Here is a 21280-nt window from a genome sequence, read left to right as displayed (position 1 = left end):
TGCTACAAAATGTACACAAGTGAATATTGAATATGAGCGGGCCAGAGATTTACTCCAGGAGCTGCTTTTTTCAAAAAAGGAAACTTATTTAAAAAAAATATTGAAACGTGACAGCTCTTGGACTCTAGCAATGAGCTACACTGTGTGAATTGAAAGCACCCCTTGTACTCTATACACCCAACTGTCTGTCCCTTTAGGCCATTGCAAAGGTATTTATGGGTATACTTTCCTTGGGTAAAGAAATAGTTATGCTGCATGGGTACAGTCCAGCTTAAGTACCTTTAAGTCCTGAGTGAGATAGAACTAGCTTACTGCAGGGATATAGCTCAGAAGTTAATAATGAAAGATAAATTGTGTGTTCTAAGCTGTACATACCTGGAGTTACAAAATGCAAAGGTAAATTCCAGTTTTGTAACAGCAGCTAGTATCAAGTTATTAAATTATAGAGGGAAGGTACCTTTCATCATGAATTCTCCTATTCAATATTTAGCCACTTTTTCTAATTTTGAAATAAATTTCTTTGTTTTTCACAGATGCAGTTCATTGTTTGTTGTAAACTGCATAACTTAACAATGCATCCTGTTATTCAAAAATTTGTGGATATCAAATGGAATTTTTATGGACAGTAGGTATTTGTTAGTTATTGTTTTGACAGTTTTTTTAATAGTGTTGGGGACTAATGCAATTTTTGCCTCTTGGTTTTAATGACATTTTTCTGTGTTCCTTTGTCAACATTATGCAAGTAGAAAATGTCGCATTTACTCATTATAGTATGCAGTTATAGCCTAGGATATAGAAAAAACGTTATGCCTTAATATCAATTCCACCCCTGGGCCCCACCACCATGACAACTAGTATGAAGGGGTCAGGCGCTTAAGCAGTTAAATATGAGGAACGCCTTCCCAGTGTGTTGTGCACTCACCTGCAGCCTTTTTATCACAGTGGATATCAAGGCATCTATGTGTCCCACCATGGAGAGTGGGACACTAAATTAACATCTTTAGATACAGCTTCCACAGGGGTTCGGATTTAAAATTGGCTGTTGCTGCTTGGATTTCCCAGGGCTTGGGAACAACATACCCACTATCTTTTTTTGTAGTGTGGGTGATTCGTTTAAGTGCAATGGCCCTTGAAATTTTTTGATGCACTTGAGCACACACAGTAACTTAAAGGGGCTAATTTGTGTGCAGCCTGCTCTCTTGCTGTCTCAGTCGTGGCCACTCTCTCTCTTCTAAACGCTGTCTTTCTTTCCCACTCCTCTCAATCACTGCTTCTCTTTCCCCTTTCCCCCCTCCCAGTTACTGCTTCTCTTTCCGCTCCCCCTTCTTGACTGCAGCTTCCCTTTCCACTCATCCCTGATTTTCTTTCCTCTCCACCTTGAACAGGCCTTCTCTTCCCCGATCACAGCCTGACCCCTCATTGATTGTGGCCTTTCCTTCACTTCCCCCTCCTTCAATGGCGGTCTCTCTCTCTACCCCCTCATGATCCAGCCTCACTTTCCCATCCTCCCTCCAGGTTGCTGCTGTTAATTGTATATTCATTCTGTTCAATTGTATGCAGGCGGTGGGCATTAACTAGGGATTCACTTGTGCCCCTCTAAATAATCACAGACAAAAGCTGTAATTTTGGGTTAGGAGGTCCATGCTTGTAATGTGTAACTTTGTAAATAAACGTTTATAAAATTGTGTAGAGATTGACTTCAGTCCTCTGCTTCATCAGCTGGCTTTCTGGAGTATAATGTGGTAGAAAATAATGTTTGCCTAAAGGTGAAGGTTGGAAATTAAGACACAAAGCTTTCAGACAGAAAATTAAAATCCTAGGGGCCATCGTGGAAAATGGCAGAAAGCAAGTGTAAATTGTTGGGATATGATTACTGCCTGTTGTTCTCAGAATCTGAATCATAGAACCAGTGGAGGAATGAGTCAGCGGGAGATCGAGAAAGCAAGCCTGAGGGAAAACAGTATAAAAGCGGTGGCGGGGAGTCAAGAAGAGTTAAGGAGAGCAATGCAAGAGCAAATAAACAATGAAAAATCATCAAGGCGTCACTTCACAGGATAGCAGGTAGGTGATTGGTTGCTTGGAGAACCCCAAGGGGAGCTGTAGCTGAAGGAGTTCGGGGACAGAGCAGCAGAGCGCAGTGAGTGTGAGCATAGGGAGCAAGATACAAAAAGAATTGTCAGCAGAGGAAGGTGCAGATTGGTGAGGTATTTTTGTACAATTTAGTTTATTTCTGTTATGTTTAGTTACACTGAGATTGAAAACAGCGCGAGTGAAGAGGCAGTTGGGAGTCTGCAAACAGCGCGAGAGGAGAGGCAGTCGGGAAATTGAAATCAGCGTGAGAGGAGAAGCATTCGGGAGATTGAAAACAGCGCATGAGGCGAGGCATTCGGGAGATTGAAAATGGTGTGAGTGGAGAGACTGTCGGGAGATTGAAAACAGCGCAAGTGGAGAAAACAAAATCTAAAAGTGACGTCACAGGAGTCTCATAAGTTGATTGGTAAGTATAGGCCTTTCTGGACTTGGCACAGAGGAGACAATTGGTGAGTGACAGGTGAGTTATTATACTATACCATACTGTAGTAAACACTTTATATAAAGTTTAAGGTATGTCAGTGCAGCTTGGCCATGTGGAACATGCATCCTGCGGGATGTGGGGAGTCGTACAGGCACAAAGTACCCTTGATGACAACATCTGCATGAAGTGTCACCAGCTGCAGAAACTTGAGCTCTGAGGTGCGGAACTTGAGCCGCAGCTGGAGTCACTGTGGTGCATCCACAAGGCTGAGGATTACGTGGATAACACGTTTGGAGAGGTGGTCACACGGCAGCTTAGAAATATACAGGCAGAGGGGGAATGGGTGACCACCAGAGTAAGAGAAACAGGTAGGTAGTGCAGGAATCCCCTGAGGCTATCTTGCTCTCTGACTCCTTTTCCATTTTGGATATTGCTGAACGAGAGAGTTCCTCAGAGGACTGTAGCAAGAGCCAAGTTTGTGGCACCATGGATGCACAGGAGGGGAGGAGGAAGAGTGGATGAGCTTTAGTATACGGGGGGCGCGGGGGGGTGGGGGATGCGGTTCCATAGTTAGGGGAGCAGACAAGCGCTTCTGTGGCTGTAGATGTGACTCCAGGATGGTATGTTGCCTCCCTGGTGCCAAGGTCAAGGATGCCACAGAGTGGCTGCAGGACATTCTTTTGCTGGAGGGTGAACTGCCAGAGGTCGTGGTCCACTTTGGGACCAATGACATAGGTAGAAAAAGGGATGAGGTCCTGAAAGCAGATTTTAGGAAGTTAGAAAGGGAAATGAAAAGCAGGACCTCAAGAGCGGTAATCTCAGGATTACTCCGAGTGCCACTTGCTAGTGATCATAAGAATAGGAAGATTGAGCAGTTCAACGCGTGGCTGGAGAAATGGAATAGGAGGGAGAGCTTTAGATTTCTGAGGCATTGGGACGGGTTCTGGGGCAGGTGGGACCTGGACAAGAAGGATGTGTTATACCTTTACAAGACTGGGACTAATGTCCTTACGGGTAGGTTTGCTAGTGCTGTTGGGGAGGGTTTAAACTAGATTGGAAGGGGGATGGGAGCCTGAAGGGAAATTCAGTTTGCATAGGATAAAAACTGGTAGTGAGAAGTAGAGAAATATTAACTGTTAAGGAGGATATATCAGAGAGTAATATCAAGGTAGATAGGATACTTGGAGAGTTTGATAGAATTAGAGTAGGCAATAGTAATTCATTAGATGGGTTAGAGAAAGGGGGAAATTAAAAAAGCCTAAATCAGGGTTAATAAGCATAAAAATGAATGGACAGTGTGTGGTTAATAAGTTTGGTGAACGACAGGCATGGGTTGACAAATGGAATTATGATATTATTGCTATAACAGGGACCCGGCTCAAAGAAGGGCAGGACTGGGCGCTAAATACTCCAGGGTGCAAAGTGTTTAGGAGAGACAGGAAAGGAAGAAAAGTTGGGGGTGGGGCAGTATTGATTAAAGATGGCATTACAGTACTGGACAGAGAGGATGTCCCAGAGAGATCAAGGACCGAATCTCTCTGGCTAGAGGTAAGTAGTGAAAAATGTGCAACAGCATTGATCAATGTAGTATATAGATTGCCAACCAGTGGAAGGGATGTAGAGAAAAATTTGCAAAGAAATTACAGACAGGTGCAAGAATTATAGAGCAATTATAATGGGGGACTTCAATTATCCAAATGTAGGCTGGGATAAGAATAATGCAAAGGGACAAGAGAGGCAAGAGTTCCTGGAATGCGTTCAGGATAATGTTCTGCAGCAATGTGTTTCAGGTCCAACGGGAGGCAGGCACTGTTGGACCTGATTCTGGGGAATGAGTTGGCCCAAATGGGTCACGTAACAGTGGGAGAGCATTTAGGGGACAGTGACCTTTGTATCATAAGGTTTAGGTTGGCCATGGAAAAGGATAAGGAACAATCCAGAGCAGGGATAATTAATTGGGGAAAGCCAACTTCATTGGGATGAGAATGCATCTGAGTCGAGTGAGTTGGAATCAAATGTTGGCAGAAAAGACAGTGTCTAAACAATGGCACCTTCAAAGAAACAGTATTGCAGGCAATGTCAAGGTATATTCCCTTGAAGGGGAAAGGTAGGACAAATAAATCCAGAGCACCCTGGATGACGAGATAGAGGTGAGAATGAAAAGGAAGAAGCGCATGTACGACAGATGTCATGTAGAAAATATAATGGAGAATCAGGCTGGATACAGAAGGTCTAGAAGGGAAGTGAAAAAAACTATTAAAGAAAGCAAGGACACAGCATGAAAAGAGACTAGCAGCTAACATAAAAGGGAATACAAGGTCTTCTATAAGCATATAAATAATAAAAAGGTTGTAAAGGAAAGAGTAGGACTGATTAGGGATAAAAAAAAAGAGGACTTGCATGTGGAGGCAGGAGAAATAGCAGAGTTATTAAACTAGTACTTTACAAAGGAAGAAGATGCTACCCAGATTGAGGTGAGGGAGAGGAGGTAACTGATACACTAGAAGAATTTACAATTGAGATGGAGGAGGTATTAGAAAGACTATCTTTACTTAAAATAGATAAGGTACCAGGACTGGATGAGATGCATCCAAGGATACTGAAGGGAGTGAGAATGGAAATTGCAGAGGCGCTAGTGATAATCTTCCGGTCTTCCCCAGACATGGGGTGGTGCCAAAGAACTGGAGAATTGTGAATGTTACACCCTTGTTCAAAAAGGGGTGCAAAGGTAAAGCTGGCAACCAGTCAGTTTAACTTCAGTGGTAGGGAAACTTCAGGGAACTATAGTTCGGGACAAAAATCAGTAGTCACTTAAACAAGTGCAGGATAATTAAGGAAAGCCACCATGGATTCATAAGGTAAAATCATGATTAGCTAACTTGCTGAAGTTTTTTGTGGAGGTAACAGAGAACATTGATAAGAGCAAAGCTGTTGATGTGGTTTATATGGATTTTCAAAATGTATTTGATATGGTGTCACACAACAGACTTGTGAGCAAAATTCTAGCTCATGTAGTAAAAGGGAAAGTAGGCAGTTGGATAAGAAATTGACAGGAAACAGAGAGTAGTGATAAATGGTTGTTTTTCAAATTGGAGGAAGGTTTGTATTGTAGTTCCCCAGGGGTCAGTGTTGGGGCCCTTGCACTTCCTGATATATATTAATGACCTAGATAGACTGTGGTGTTCAGGGCATGATTTCATTTCGGGGCAGATGATATGAAGATTGGAAACGCTGTCAACTGTGATGAGGATAGTTGTGAACTTCAGAAGGACATAGATATGTTGGTGGATTGGGAAAACAAGTGGCAGATGAAGTTCAGTGCAGAGAAGTGTGAGTTGATTCATTTTGGCAGGCAGAATATGGAGAGACAGTATAAAATAAAGGAAGAAACTCTAAAGGAGGTGCAGGCCTCTGTGTATACGTACCATAAGTCATTGAAGATGGCAGGGCATGTTGAGAGAGTAGTTAAAGCATATAGTATCTTAGACTTTATTAATAGGGGCATTGAGTACAAGAGTAAAGAGGTCATGTTGAATTTGTGTAAGACACTAGTTAGGCCTCACTTGGACTACTGCATCCAGTTATGGGCATCATTCTTGAGGAGGGATGTGAAGACATTGGAGAGAGTACAGAGGAGGTTCACAAGAATGATTCCAGGGGTGAAGAACTGTAGAAAAGAAGGCTGAGAGGAGACTTGATAGAGGGATTCAAGATTCTGAGGGGTATGAACAGGGTAAATAGTGAGAAACGGTTCCCAATAGAGGGCACAGATTCAAAATAATTGGCAAAAGGAGTAAAAGTGATCAGAGGAAAAAACTTTTCACCTAGAGGGTGATTGGAGCCTGGAACGAACTTCCTGAGAGGGTGGTGGAGGCAGTTTTGATTGAGGTATTCAAAAGAGAATTGGATTGCTATGTGAAAAGAAAGAATGTGCAGTGTTACAGGGATATGACAGGGGAGAGGACTAGGTAGAATGCTGTTTCAGAGAGCCAGTGTAGACTCAATGGGTCGAATGGTCTGCTTCTGCACTGTAAAGATTCTGTGATTAGTTAGTCTAATAAATAGCATAGCAGGGATCCTCAGTTCTTTGGGGTGCACTTCTTGTAAGTTCTGAGTACTGGTAAGAATGATGGTTCCTCTGACCGGTACATGCAGAGCCAAGTCTATAGCACCATGGCTGGCTCAAAGGGAGGCAGGAGTAAGATTGGGAAAGCAATAGTGATAGGAGATTTGATAGTTGGGACAGAGGTGTTTCTGCAGCTGCAGATTTGGATTGACAATGGTATATTTTCCTCTCAGTACCAGAGTTAAGGATGTTCCTTAGCAGCTACAGAGCATGCTGAGGGGTGAGTGTAAACAGCTAGTGATCCTGGTCCCACATCAGTATCAATGATAGAGATAGAAAGAGGGATCATGTCCTGCAGGCAGATTTTAGGGAGCTTGGAAAGAAACTAGCAAGCAAGATCTCAAAGGTGTAGTGATCTACAGATTATTCCTGGTGCTGTGTGCTAGCACATATGGAAATAAGAGAAAAGAGATGAATGCATGGCAGGAGAAATGGTGCAGGAGGGAGGGCTTTAGAATCTTGTGACATTGGGACTAGTCCTGGGAGAGATGGGATCTGCACAGACCAGAAGGGTTGCACCTGAAGAGAGCTGGGATCAATGCTCTCGCAGGGATAGTTTGATAATGCTATTAGAGAAGGTTTAAACTAATTTGGCATGGGAGGGATGGAAACCAGGAGATAACATTAGCAACAAAAAAACAAAGCGTACAAAGGATTGGGAGAGATAGCTAGCACTGAAGTAAGAAACGGTGAGGTATTGGTGGGGTCAGAGTAACAGGAAATGCAATAAAGAATAAATTGGGTTTACTATGCATGTTTGTGAATGAATGAAGTGTGGTAAACAAGATTGGTGAGCAGCAGGTGCTGCATGTGGCGGTCTGATGTTATGGTGGTAACGGAGACATGGCTTAAAAAAGGGCAAGACTGGGTACTACATATTCTTGAATGCATGGTGTTCAGGGAAGATAGGGAAGGAAAGAATGGAGGAGGGATGTCATTTTTGATTAAGGATCATGTTACTGTGCTGGAGAGAGAGGATGTCCTAGAGGGATCAAGGGCAGAATCTATTTGGTTAGAGCTGAGAAACAATAGAGGTAGTTTTACACTACTGGGCGTACTCCATAGGCTACCAATTAGTGAGAAAGATATAGAGGCACAGATTTATAATGTAATTACAGAGAGATCCAGAAACCATAGAGATAATAGTGTAAAGGGCAGAGAGGAAGAAGAGTTTTGAAAGTGTTTCTAAATAATTTTTTACATCAATATGTTGGCAGCCCAGCCAGGAAGGGTGCATTGCTGGATCCTGGGGAATGAGGTGAGTGAAGTGGATCAAGTGTCAGCAGGAGAACACTTAGGAGACAGTGATCATGGTATCATAAGGTTTAGATTAGCTATGGAAAAGAACAAGGAGAAATCCAGAGTAAAAGTAATTAATTGGGGAGGTCCAAATTCAGTGGGGGAGAGAATGGATCTGGCTCAAAGACTGGCAGGCAAAACTGTAACTCAAACAATGGGCTACCTTTAAAAAGGAGATAATTCGGGTATAGTTGAGGTTTCCCCATGTGGGGGAAAGTTAGGACAAACAAAGCCAGAGTTCTCTGAATGATAGAGAGTGAGATGAAGCAGAAAGAAGGTTGCGTGTGATAGACGTCAAGTTGATAATACAAGTGAGAACTGGACTGAATATAGATGGTTCAAAGGGGAAGTGACAAAAGAAATAAGACCAGCAAAGAGTATGAGAAGAGACTGGCAGCTAACACGAAAGAGAATCCAAAAGTCTTCTTTGGCACATTAACAGTAGAAGGGTGATGTAAGGAGGAGAGGGACTGATTAGGGACCTAAAAGGCGATTTATGCATGAAGACAGAGGGCATGGTTAGTTACTAATTGAGTATTTTGCAGTTGTGTTTACCAAGGATGATAGTGCTGCCCCAGCAATAGCGAAGAGGAGGTAGTTGTGACACTGGATGGGCCAAATAATGCCAAAGAAAAGGTTTTGGATAAGGCTGCTGTACTTAAATGTTGGTAAGTCACCAGAACTTGATGAGATGCATCCAAGGATACTGAGGGAAATAACGGTGGAAATTGCAGAGGCACTGGCCATAATTTTTTAATTCTCCTTAGATACATTGTAGTGCCAGAGGACTGGAGAGTTGCAAATGTTACATCTTTGTTCAGAAAAGGGTATAAGGATAAGCCCAGAATCAACAGGCTAGTCAGTTTAACCTCGGTGGTGGGGAATCTTTTAGGAAGCTTGGGATAAAATTAACAATCGATTGGACAATGCAGATTAATTATGGAAAGCCAGCATGGATTTGTTCAGGGCCAATGAAGTTTAAGTAACCTGTTTGTATTTTTTGATGAGGCGATAAAGAGGAGGAGGTCTTGGGCAATGTCCCTGCCTCTGAGCCAGAAGCTCTGGGTTTAAGTCACACTCCAGGACTTTATGGCCAAGCGTTCATAACATGGCCAAACAGGTATCAACTTATAAATCCTCCCAACATTCGCTAATGGCAGGTGGTAAGAGCAGGAGAAATTCCTTGTCAGTCATGTGATGGAAAGGAATTGGAGCATCTACCATCACTATCCATAGTCCCAGGCTTTAATATGCATGTAAAAAGTGTATGTTGCCGCAGTACTCAGATTGCTCGGGGGCACTGGTTGGCTCAGTTGGCTGGACAGCCAGTATGGATCAGATTGGTGCCAGTAGCATGGGGTTCGATCCCCGTTCCAGCTGGGGTGGATTTGGGATCTGCCTCCTTACCATAACCATGGTGGAGTCATGGCACTATGGGTGAGACCTGCCTTCGGGCAGAGAACTCAAGAAGAAGAATAGGGAGAGTTCATAAGGATAATGTGGTATACATGGACTTCCAAAAGGCATTTGATAAAGTGCCACCTAGCAAGCTTGTCAGCAAATTTAGAACTTATGGAATAAATGGGACAGTAACAGCACGGACACAAAGTTGTTTGAGTGATAGGAAACCGAGAGTAGTGAGGAACTATTGTTATTTTGGATTGGAGGAAGGTTATATAGTGGTGTTCCCAAGGGCTTGGTGTAAGGACCCTTGCTTTTCATGATGTATATGAATGACCTAGACTTGGATCTGCAGGGTGCAATTTCAAAATTTGCAGATGAGACAAAGCTTGCAAATATTGTGAACTGTGAGGAGGATAGCTTTAAACTTCAGAAGGACAAAGGCAGGCTGGTGGAATGGGTGGACAAGTGGCAGATGAAATTTAATGCAGAGAAGTGCAAAATGATTGATTTCGCTGCAGAAAATGAGGAGAGACAACATACAAGAAAGGGTACAATTCTAATGGTGGTGCAGGAGCAGAGGGATCTGGGGGTCATCGTCGCTTAGTTGCAGGCTCTGCCACGGGTTTCCATGTAACTGAATAGCCCGATTCTTGACTCTCAGATCTTTGGGCACATGGGGAAGGATGTCCCATGAGGTAGTGGGATCCGGTGCAGAGGGTTTGCTTCCTTTTCTGCCACCGCTCTGCCTTATCATTAAGGCATTTTGACTGAAAGCATGATGCAGCTTGAAGGATAACTTGTCACCATTTTGAATGATTGGTAGCAAGCTACCCCCAGTCATTAATGTCAACGCTGCTGCGCTTCGAGAGCTTCAGTGTGTCTTTATGGTGACTTCTTTGTCTTAGCCTGGAAGGATAGCCCTTTGAGAGTTGAGGAAACGGGACCTGGTGATGCTTTTTGGACATCCAAACAGTGTTCAGTCTATTGTAGTTGATTTAGCAGGAGTTTTGCCTGAACACTTGTGGAGCTGGCATCAAAAAGGACACTAGCGTTTGTTCGACAGTCTTCCCATTGAATCTAGAGGATGTGGGGGAGGCATTGCTGGTGGAATTTCTCTAGCACTCTTTTGTATCACTGATACACAGTTGAGGTCTCACTGCAGTGCAAGAATTTGGTGACGACAACTGTTGTATACACTAGAACTTTTGTTGACTTCAAGGATTTTGTTGTCAAACACTTGCTGCCATCATTTGTAGAAGGCTGAGTTGGTGAAGCTGATCCGGTGTTGGATCTCCTCATCAATGGTGGTCTTTTGAGAGAGATGGCTGCCAAGATATGGGAAGTGCTCAGAATATTCCAGAGTCTCTCCTTCAACATATATGGGAGGCGGAATATTTGGCTGACCAGGTCTGGGTTGATATGAGTTTTGTTTTGGCAATGTTCAGGAACAGGCCGAGTCTCTTGTATGAAGAATTGAAGAGATTGAGAATGGCTTGCAAATCTGATAGAGTGGGTAATGACACTGCAGTCATCCCAAACTGTAATCATGTACGTCTATGGTCAGTTTAGTTTTAGCATGGAGGCGACTGAGGTTAAAGAGTTTTCCATTCGAAGATATTTAAAACTGACACCAGAAGGCAGTTGATCTTTGATGAAGTGAATAGCCACTTTCAGGTAGACTGTAAATAGTAAAGGGGCTATTTCACATTCTCACATTGCTTGACCCTGGTCTAAATTTTGAAGGCGTCTGTTTCAGATCTCCCACTCAAGACAGTTGGGTTCATATCATCATGAAACAATTGCAGGATTGTGATGAAGTTTCTTAGATATCCAAATCTTTGGAGCACAATCCACAGAGCCTTGTGATTTATTGAGTCAAATGCTTTGGGCAGGCCGATGAATGCAATGAAGAGCTCCTGGTGGTGTTCTCGACATTTTTCTTGGATTTGTCTGGCAACAATGATCATGTCAGAGGTTCCTCTGGAAGGTCTAAAGCCACACTATGCCTCTGGGAGGATTTCCTCAGCCACAGGAGTTAGGCAATTTAAGAGAATGTGTGTCAGTATTTTCCCTGCTATGGAGAAGAGGGAAATACCTCGATGGCTTCCATATAATGATTTATCTCCCTTCTTGAAGATAGTTACAATTGTCACATTCCTGAAGTGGGAAGGAATCCTTATTCCTCCAAAATCATTAGGATGAGTTCATGGAGTCTTGATGCGAGTAAAAGCTCACCAGTTTTGAAGACCTCAGCTGGAATACCGAACACAGGCTTTGTTGTTTTTCATCTGTTTGATTGCTCGTTGCAGCTCTCCCATCGATAGCGGTTCACCTATGGATTCTACCACAGGGTACTGAGGGATAGCCTGCAGAGTATCCACTGTGGTTTCATGGTTGAGGAGTTGTTGGAAATGTTCTTTCCAGCATTGATGAATGACAGTGTCACCCTTAAGAAGAAAGACATCATCCTGTGAGCTAAGAGGATTTTGTCCATTTGACCTTGGTCCATGGATGGCCCCCTGGTGGCTTCAAAAAAGCCTTGCATGTCATGCCGTTCAGCATACTATTAGATCTCTTGGGATCTCTGTTCCCACCACTTGTTCTTTATCTTCCGGATTTGTCTTTGGGTATCAGCCTTGATCTGCTGGAATGCTGCCTTCTTGACTTGTGACCTTGGGTTGTTCTGCCAGTCAAATGAAGGCTGCTTGTTTTTGTTCCACACATTTCTGCATCGTTTTTGTCGAATCAGTCCTGGGGAAGACGATGCTTGAACCCAATGGTCTGGATACAGGAGCCTAGTACAAGCTGACTGGGTGTTTGAAGATTTTCCAGATTGATTTTTGAGTTGCACTTGGAATTCCTCTCTTTGGTCAGGCTATTTTATGGCTGAGACATTGAGCTTCTTCATCTTGGACTTTTGGTTCTTGCGAGATCTTGATGTTAGGTGGATGTTCATCACTGGTTGAATAAGTTAATGATCTGTCCACTAGGCATCAGTCCCCCATGGATTGAGTGATACAGACATTACTGTTGCCGGAGGTCACTGGTAACGGTTATTGGCTTAGTACAAAGAGGAGAAGAGTCAATTCTCTCTTAACTCTAAGTTCGCTTTATTCACGTTGTTAGATCATATACATATAGCTTATACGTCTGGTTAGGTATAGACATGCAGTTTGCACCAGGTTATACAGTCTTATACCCGAACTAGGATCTAAACGCACACCCACTAGGTTTCTCTGACACTCCCTGAGTGGTCACAGAATATAGAGCTAATACCTGAAAAGGAGAGCTGTCGCTGGCCAGGCATTCCGTTCTCTCTCTTTCGATGTCGTCTCTACGTTGCTGACGTAGGTTCTTCCGCTTCTGCGATGGTTGGTCTCTGGAGTTCTCTCTGGCTCCACGCCCGAAATTCTCCATTCTTATACTGAATCTTATCTCTTCAAGCTGTGCTGTCTCTCTCCCGTTGGTTTAGGCTTGCTTGCCTAGCCTGTGGTATCTTCTCATTGGCTCTGTCCCAAGGACTTAGGTAGCATTACCTCGTTACTCCTTTCCTAAATAAGGACTTGTGCCTTATCACATTCTCTTTGTTTTCCAAGAAACTCAGCTACTTCAAACCGGTTCCAGTCAGCTCAGGCCAGTGACTGGACTCAGGTTACTTCAGGTCTAAAGTTGCTTTTGCCTGTGTCAGCTGTTCGGCTGCAGCCCCTGGCCAACATCTCCCCCCTTTTGATCCAAAGATACTTATCTTAGGATCATTATTCTCCCTTTCTGTGTACCACTCCTGAGGTTGTCATTGTCCCCCAATGGGCATGTTACATCCGCGATATATGGTTATATAAACATATAAAAGAGAAGCGTATATAAAATATACTTCGCACAGTGTCCTTATACTGATAATCGTTTCTTCTGTTTCACTATAGCACTAACATTCAATCGGTGCAAAATTTCAATTTTCCACCTACCAAGCTGATATATGTTGAATATGACAAGTATTAATGCACATATGATTACAACTACGGCAGCATGTGATAAAATCCTGACCCATGGATGTATTTGAACATTAGATCCCCAATTCTAAAACTTATCCCAGAACCCGGGGTCCCGTAGCAGTTCCTCTGCTTTGTCAGCATGAGTTCTAATTATTTTAGTATGTTTAGTCCATTGATGAAATATCTCATTGGCTTCCTCCGCTATTTGCGTCCAATCTGCAGTCAGGTGCGGAATGGGTGGTAGTTCGGTAGGAACATATTTCCGCAGATCTTGGTCTATATCTGTATGTTGGACTGTGAGGTTTTCATTTATTACCATCCTCATTATTGGCTTAGGCAGAACTTGTCCATTGATAACCAGGTCTAAGGTCACATTGTTAATGGCCACATTGTGTCCTTCCAGAGGGCACTGTTTCCATCCTTTGTTAAGTTCATAGCCGCTGTGGCTATGTAATATGTTTGTCCCACAAGGGCGTATTGTAAAAAGGACTGGCTGTTAACAGGCAGAATGGACAGTGAACAATTTTCGTAAGTACTGAACCCACAATTAGTAAGTTTTTGTCTCATTATCTCTTCTGGACAGGCCCAGTGATTCCCTCCTTGGTGACACTTTGACAAATCTACACCTTTCAATATATCTCTGGTATGAGTCGCTACCCCAGTCAATATTCACATAGGTGTGGTCCCAATGGATCATAATTTTACCTTGACCGTCGCTCCCCGATGGTCGCTCAATAAATGGACCCACAAATTGACTAATAATTTTTCCCTCTGGGATTACCGACAATGTCACCTCTAGAACTTTGTTGCATGAAAACTGTACTCCTGCTCCCTCCTAGCCTGCTGTCAGCATTCTATCCATTCCTGAAATAAACATCCGATCACTACGGACTTCTGTACCTTTTTAAATTTCTTATCTGACATCTTTGTTTGCGCAATTCTCCAAAGGGCCTCCCCAGCGGGTTTTCCCTTTTCACCAATGTGACCTGCATACTGCGGCCACTTCCCTATTACGTATTTTAGGAGGAGTCCCTTCCGGTCAAAACAATCCAAGCCCCCAGGGCATGGAGATTCCCTTTGATTCGTCATCTTATGTTAGTAGCTATGAATTAACCCAAACTCCTGTTCTCTGTGTACTTTGCCAACTCGGTTCGGCTCGAGTCTTCCACTGACTCAATGGAGAGATTTATTCACGAGGCCCACCCAGGGACGCCAAATATGTTGCTGGAGGTCACCGGTAACGGTTATTGGCTTAGGACAAAGAGGAGAAGAGTCAATTCTCTCTTAACTCTAAATTCGCTTCATTCACGTTGCAGATCATATACATATAGCTTATACGTCTGGTTAGATATAGACATGCAGTTTGCACCAGGTTTTACATTCTTATACCCAAACTAGGATCTAAACGCACACCCACTAGGTTTCTCTGACACTCCCTGAGTGGTCACAGAATATAAAAGCTAATACCCGAAAAGGAGAGCTGACGCTGGCCAGGCATTCCATTCTCTCTCTTTCGATGTCGTCTCTATGTTGCTGACGTAGGTTCTTCCGTTTCTGCAATGGTTGGTCTACGGAGTTCTCGCTGGCTCCATGCCCGAAATTCTCCATTCTTATTCTGAATCTTATCTCTTCAAGCTGTGCTATTTCTCTCCTGTTGGTTTAGGCTTGCTTGCCTAGCCTGTGGCATCTTCTCACTGGCTCTGTCCCAAGGACTTAGGTAGCATTACCTCGTTACTCCTTTCCTAAATAAGGACTTGTGTCTTATCACATTCCCTTTGTTTTCCAAGAAACTCAGCTACTTCAAACCGGTTCCAGCCAGCTCAGGCCAGTGACTGGACTCAGGTTACTTCAGGTCAAAAGTTGCTTTTGCCTGTGTCAGCTGTTCGGCTGCAGCCCCTGGCCAACATTACTTAAACCTTTGACTCAAACAATGAAGTGATCCAGGAAGTGCCTGTGCTTTGATCTAGAATGCCTTCATGTGGTATTTGTCCTTCTGACAGAAGAGGGTGTTTGTTATAATGAGACTGTGCTGAGCACACTTTGCAAATGGTGGCTTCCTGCTAATTTTGGCTTTTCCCATCCCGTTTTTTCCATTGGCTCCCCTCCAGACATCAAAATCACAACCAATCCTGACAAAGTCCCCCAGAAGGATGTTCTTTTCTTCTTTTGGATGTCTATGAGGACTTCAAGGTCAGAGTAGAACTTTTCCTTAATATCTTCATCAGAGTCAGGGCCTAGGGCATATGTGTTGATGACGGTGGCATATTGATTATGGCTGAGTAGGTGGTGTCATGAGCCTTTCATTTATACAATTGGGGAGTTCTGACAGTGCATTCAAGATACTATCCGGGATTCCAAAACCAACTCTAAGGACACAAGGGTCACTGTCAGCCTTTCCTTTCCAGTAAAAGGTGTATCCCCCTATTTGTACCTTCAGCTGCCCCTCTCCAGGAAGGCAGTTCACACTGAGGGCAGCAATGTCGATTTGGAGTCTTGATTGTTCATGTGATATGATTGCAGCTCTTCTTTCTGGACGGTTACACTTGATATTACCCATGAGTGTTCTATGTTATGCTCCCCAGCTGAGCTTACCCTTGGACAAGCCTGATCCCGGAGTGGAACCCAGCTTGATAGATCCTAACTTTTAATTTATTTGTTTAGATACATGGAGAGCCGCTACTGAGCAGAGTCACAGGAGTCAGCTGATGAACTTTTAACAGAAGAATAAAACATTTATTAAACAAGATGTACTATATTATAATACTACTTCACCCACAAATATACCTTCACAGATATATACACATTCATAAGGATAACACAAGTTACAAAAGTTATTTTATACTTTAATGTTCACAGTGAGTGCACAGTCTATGTACGCACCACATTCTGAAACCAAGTGACAGATGGCACCTCAACCAGATGCTATGGATCTCTGCTCAACTCCCACCAGAGCTTGTCACACTGTGAGCCAACCGGTCTCACTGCATTCCGTCTTTCTCACGAGGGTTTCTGACCTCCATTGTCCAAGACCTCATCTTGGAATCTGCTCCCAAACCGGCACTTTCTCTCAGACACCTTCCACAAGGGTTCATCTATAGGGTTTTGAACTCTCCTTCTGATGTTCCTCTTCCCTGGGCCACCACATGCATTCAAGCTGTTTTCCACGCATTCTCTCTCACCAACTCAGCCGTTAACAGTACCACTGCTTCACATGCCCATAGCAAAGAGTTACAGACCTTCAGCCATCTCTTTGGACCTTCTGACCTCTGGCAAGCTGTTCTTGCTTTAAATCTGCTTTCTGCAGTTTTTGTCTCTTTAAATCTGAAGCTTGGAGCCTTCCTCTCTGCCCTTCACTCTTAACCTCATTAACAGGACCCTTTCCAGGTTCCTGTTCTTCCTTTGACTAGAAGGTCTGTTTGGGACTTTCCCCTGTTTCCACCTCACTCCTTTGGCCTTGGGACCTTTTGGCTCTTTTGGGAAATCTACAGTTCCTTCTCCCAATGTCCAGTCTCTCTGGGGTCTTGGCTTCAAACTGAACTTAAAACTGCTGTTTCTTTAGTTTTCCTGTGTGTGTCTGTGGGAGGGACATGCCCCTTTGGACCCCTGTTGCTAGGCAACATCCCAATTCTTCTATTCTTGTTTGTTTAACCTAGCTGCAACAATCGTTAAAAAAAAACCTCGTTAGAAATGCAGGCATCTTTTTAAAGTGAAACTAAAACTCTATTTGACTTTTGCATTTCTGTATCTGTGTTAAGAAATCAAATGTAAACTTTAAAGCTAAAAATCATCCCTAACACCTACAAATACACTATAACTTACTTAAACTATCTCTATTTCCTAACATCTAACATTCCAAGTTGCAAAATTCAAAGTTTTCTTTCTTTGACCATGAAGATGTTGATCCTGCAGCGTGTGGCTCCCCAGCCAGGAGAAAGTGGGACAGCTTATTTTTCGGGCAGCTTTTCTATTCTCTTTATTTGGGGTGATCAGAGGGAATCCTTAAGAGGATTACTTAGTTACAGATGCTGCTGCCTTTGTCCCAACACAGTTGTCCAGCGACCTTAATGCATTTGTCTTCTGTGTGTGATACTTGGCTAGGGACTTCCAGGTTCACAACCCCGTCCCCATCGTCACAGGACTTGGCAGATGGAACCTGGCAGAAGCCGGAACGTGACATTGTTAAACTTGGGGACCTTGGCATGCCATCATTATCCACACAATCTTGATGGTTGATGGTCAGATTTTGGAGACAAGTTGAACCACAATGGCTGGGACCATCTTGCTGCTGCCGCCGCCTTCTGCCTTCGCAGCTGGTGAGACACTCTTCTTTTGCCTGTTCTGACATTTTGTACTGCACTTTGGCTGGCATCTCCCCCTGACCTTGCTGCAATGAGTGGCCCTACCAGGAGTAAGGAGCTTCCAATGGCATCACTCAAGGGATTGTTGGAGCACACAAGCTTCCCACCACATCAAGGTGGTGATCCACGGAGGGACCTGGGGGAGTGGGTGTATATGTACACAAATCATTGAAGGTGGCAGGGCAGTTTTAGAAATGCAAGCATACAGGATTCTGGGTTTTATGAATAGGAATGTTGAGTATAAAAGTGAGGAAGTTTTAGTTCTGTGATGAATGTGTTAGTCATGGACTCCTTTTAACTGTTGTACTAGATCGTGCTTGCACTTCAACAGTGTGTGTGAACAGATTGTTTAAAATGTTATCTTGATTCACTAAGTAGTGAGGATCAACTCAAGGTTGAGGAATATAAAAGTACTACTTCCTTTTGGTTTGGCGATAGCAATATGTTATCGCTAAAAAGAGTAGCAATTCCATTTAAAACAGCTGGAGTAAACCATTTTGTAAGTACTGGTGTACTGTGGTCTCTCGTCATATATCTATGCTGTTGGATAAACCTACGAAAAGCCACACATGAAACTTAACATGGAGCATGACGACAATTATTTTAGGAAAGTCAGTGGATCTGCAGTTTACCTGTCAGGATGTTATTGTATCCCCTCAACAAAACCTGATGGGCCCTGATATTCCCGAAGAAGATCAAGTCCCACCACCAGGGCTGAAAGCGGGAACTGACCCCGCTCCAATGGATGGTGGGACCCTGGGGCGGCATTGTGCTGGTGGCAGTTAATTAGCAGTCCAATTGATGTATGCCTACCCTGGAGCTGACGGCCCAATCAGAGGGTCAGCAGCCTCGGCAGTATCACCACTAGTGGTTGCTACTGGTGAGCTATAACATTGAGAGGGTGCCTCACTGCCGAGCCACCTTTGAAGATGGATGAGTCTTTTTGAGGAAACCAGGGCCAGGCAGGCAGGCCCTGACGATTGAGGCGGGTGGGGGCAAGAGGATATTCCGGCAGTAACACTTTGGGCATAGGGACGGCCATTGTGACCATGAAGCCCCTCTGAGGGCCATGGAACGCCCACCTAGGTAGGTCCTCCCATCCCCACCCCCGCCTGTCCCCGGATGCCCACTGCAAATTTACCAGCGTTTATCTGGCGGTCTCTGCATTTGGTGGCAGTCCCTCCTGTTCTGTTAAAATGCCAGCGGGAGCAGGAGATAGCCTTAATTGGGCAATTTAATACCAGTTGTATGCCCAGCAGGCAGCTGTGCCTCTGATGTTTCTGCAGCTATCAATGTGCCATGGCAGTAGGAAGATGCAGGATTCTCTCCTGAAGCCTTTCCCATGCCATATTGCCAATCCTCCAGCCTCCCAGCCAGCCTCCAAAGAGCTGGGAAAATTCAGCCTATTGTTTCTCATCAGAGTATTAAAGCCAAGTACTATTGACATCAGGTGATAAGAATCAGAGGGAAAAAAGCAAATTGTCTTAAAGTTACATAGACAATTCTTTCACACTACTTGTAAATGGTTAAACATTCTGCTAAACCATGCAGGTGTAGCAGATGAAGTGTATACAAGACTAATAGAACAGATTAGTGAGTAGTGTGAAATCTGCAAAAAGTATCAGAGGGCATCTCCATGTCCTATTGTAAACCTTCTTTTGGCACTTGATTTAATAAGCAAGTTGCCATGTTTCCAAAGGTATGGAACAAGGACAGAAATAGTTTCATTCTACATTTTGTAGACCTAACACCTAAATTTAGCCTTTCTACAATAATTCTTAGCAAGGACAAAAGGGTTATATACAAAAAATCATGTGCTCTTATTTTACTTACCAAGCTCCTTTGTGGGACCTTATCAAAAGCCTGCTGAAAATCCAAATACACCACATCCACAGGTTCCCCCTTATTTATTCTGCTAGTTATGCCCTCCAAAAACTCTTAACCGGTTTGTCAAGTGTGACTTCCCATTCATTAATTCATCTGGACTCTGCCCAAGCCTGCCATTATTTTCTAACTGTCCAGTTATCACATCCTTTATGATGGATTCTATCATTTTCCCTACTACTGATGTCAGGCTAACAGTTCCTCATTTTCTCTCTCCCTCCTTTATTAAATAGTGGAGTTACATTTCCTACCTTCCAATATGCAGGAACCATTCCGGAATCTATAAAAGTCCCCCATGATTACTGTATTACCCTTGTTACATGCTCCTCTAATTTCCTGATTTATACTGTGCCCTACTCTCCAAAGTATTCAATATCTCTGCAGCCACCTCTTTCAACGCTCTAGGATGTAGATCATCAGATCCAGGGGATTTATCAACTTTCAGTCCCATTAATTTTCTCCACTAAAGTGCTACTTTTTTACTAATGCTAATTTCTTTCAGTTCCTCATTCTCACTAGGCCCTTTGTTCACCGGTATCCCTGGGAGGTTTTTTGTATCATCCTCTGTGAAGACAGACACAAAGTACTTGTTTAGTTTCTCTGCCATTTCCTTACTCCTTATTCTAAATTGTTCTGTCTCTGCCTGTAGTGGCCCACATTTATCTCTGATGATCTTTTCCTTTTTACATACTGATAAAAGCTTTTATAGTTTGTTTTAATGCTTCTCGATAGTTTATCTTCATATTTTATTTTCTCATTCTTCTCTTTCTTTATCAGTTTCTTGATCCTCCTTTGCTGAATTCTAAAATGCTCCCAATCCTCAGGCTTACTACTTGTTTGGCAACTTTATAGGCCTCTCCCTTTGATCTAATACAATCTTTAACTTTTATCTTTAAGGTGGGGCAGGGGGGGGAGGTGGGGGGAGAGAAGTTGGCCACCTTAAACCAGCTTATATTTCACCCCTCTCCTATTTTTACTTAGTTCTGTTGAAGGGTCATGAGGACTCGAAACGTCAACTCTTTTCTTCTCCGCCGATGCTGCCAGACCTGCTGAGTTTTTCCAGGTAATTCTGTTTTTGTTTTGGATTTCCAGCATCCGCAGTAGTTTTTTGTTTTTATTTCAGATTGAACGATATCACTTTCGAACTTAATGTAAAATTCTGCATATATGATCACTCTTCTCTAGAGACTCCTTTACAATGAGATTGTTAATTAGCCATTTCTCATTGCACAATACTAGATCTAAAATAGCCCCTTCTTTAGTTGGTTCCTCAAGATACTGTACTAGCAAACCATCTTGTATACATTTCGGAAATTTGTCCTCCACAGCATTAGTGTTAATTAGGTTACCTGGTCTATATGTAGATTGAAGTCCCCCATGGTTATTGTGTTACCCTTGTTACATGCACCTCTAATTTCCTGATTTATACTGTGCCCTACCTTACCATTATTGTTTGGCCTATAAACAACTCCGACCAATGTTTGCTGTCCCTTGCTGTTTCTTAGCTCCACCCAACTGATTCTACATCTTAATCTTCTGATCTAAGATCCTTTCTCACTAATGTGCTGATCTCATCCTTTGTTAACAGTAGTGCCCCACTTCCTTTTCCTTTTTGCCTATTCTTCCTAAATGTTGAATACCATTTATCTCTGATGATCTTTTCCTTTTTACATACCGATAGAAGCTTTTATAGTCTGTTTTAATG

The sequence above is a fragment of the Cetorhinus maximus genome, chromosome 5 (genome assembly GCF_964194155.1).
Source record: "Cetorhinus maximus chromosome 5, sCetMax3.hap1.1, whole genome shotgun sequence".
Lineage (NCBI taxonomy): Eukaryota > Metazoa > Chordata > Chondrichthyes > Lamniformes > Cetorhinidae > Cetorhinus > Cetorhinus maximus.
Note: the sequence above shows the minus strand (reverse complement) of the source record.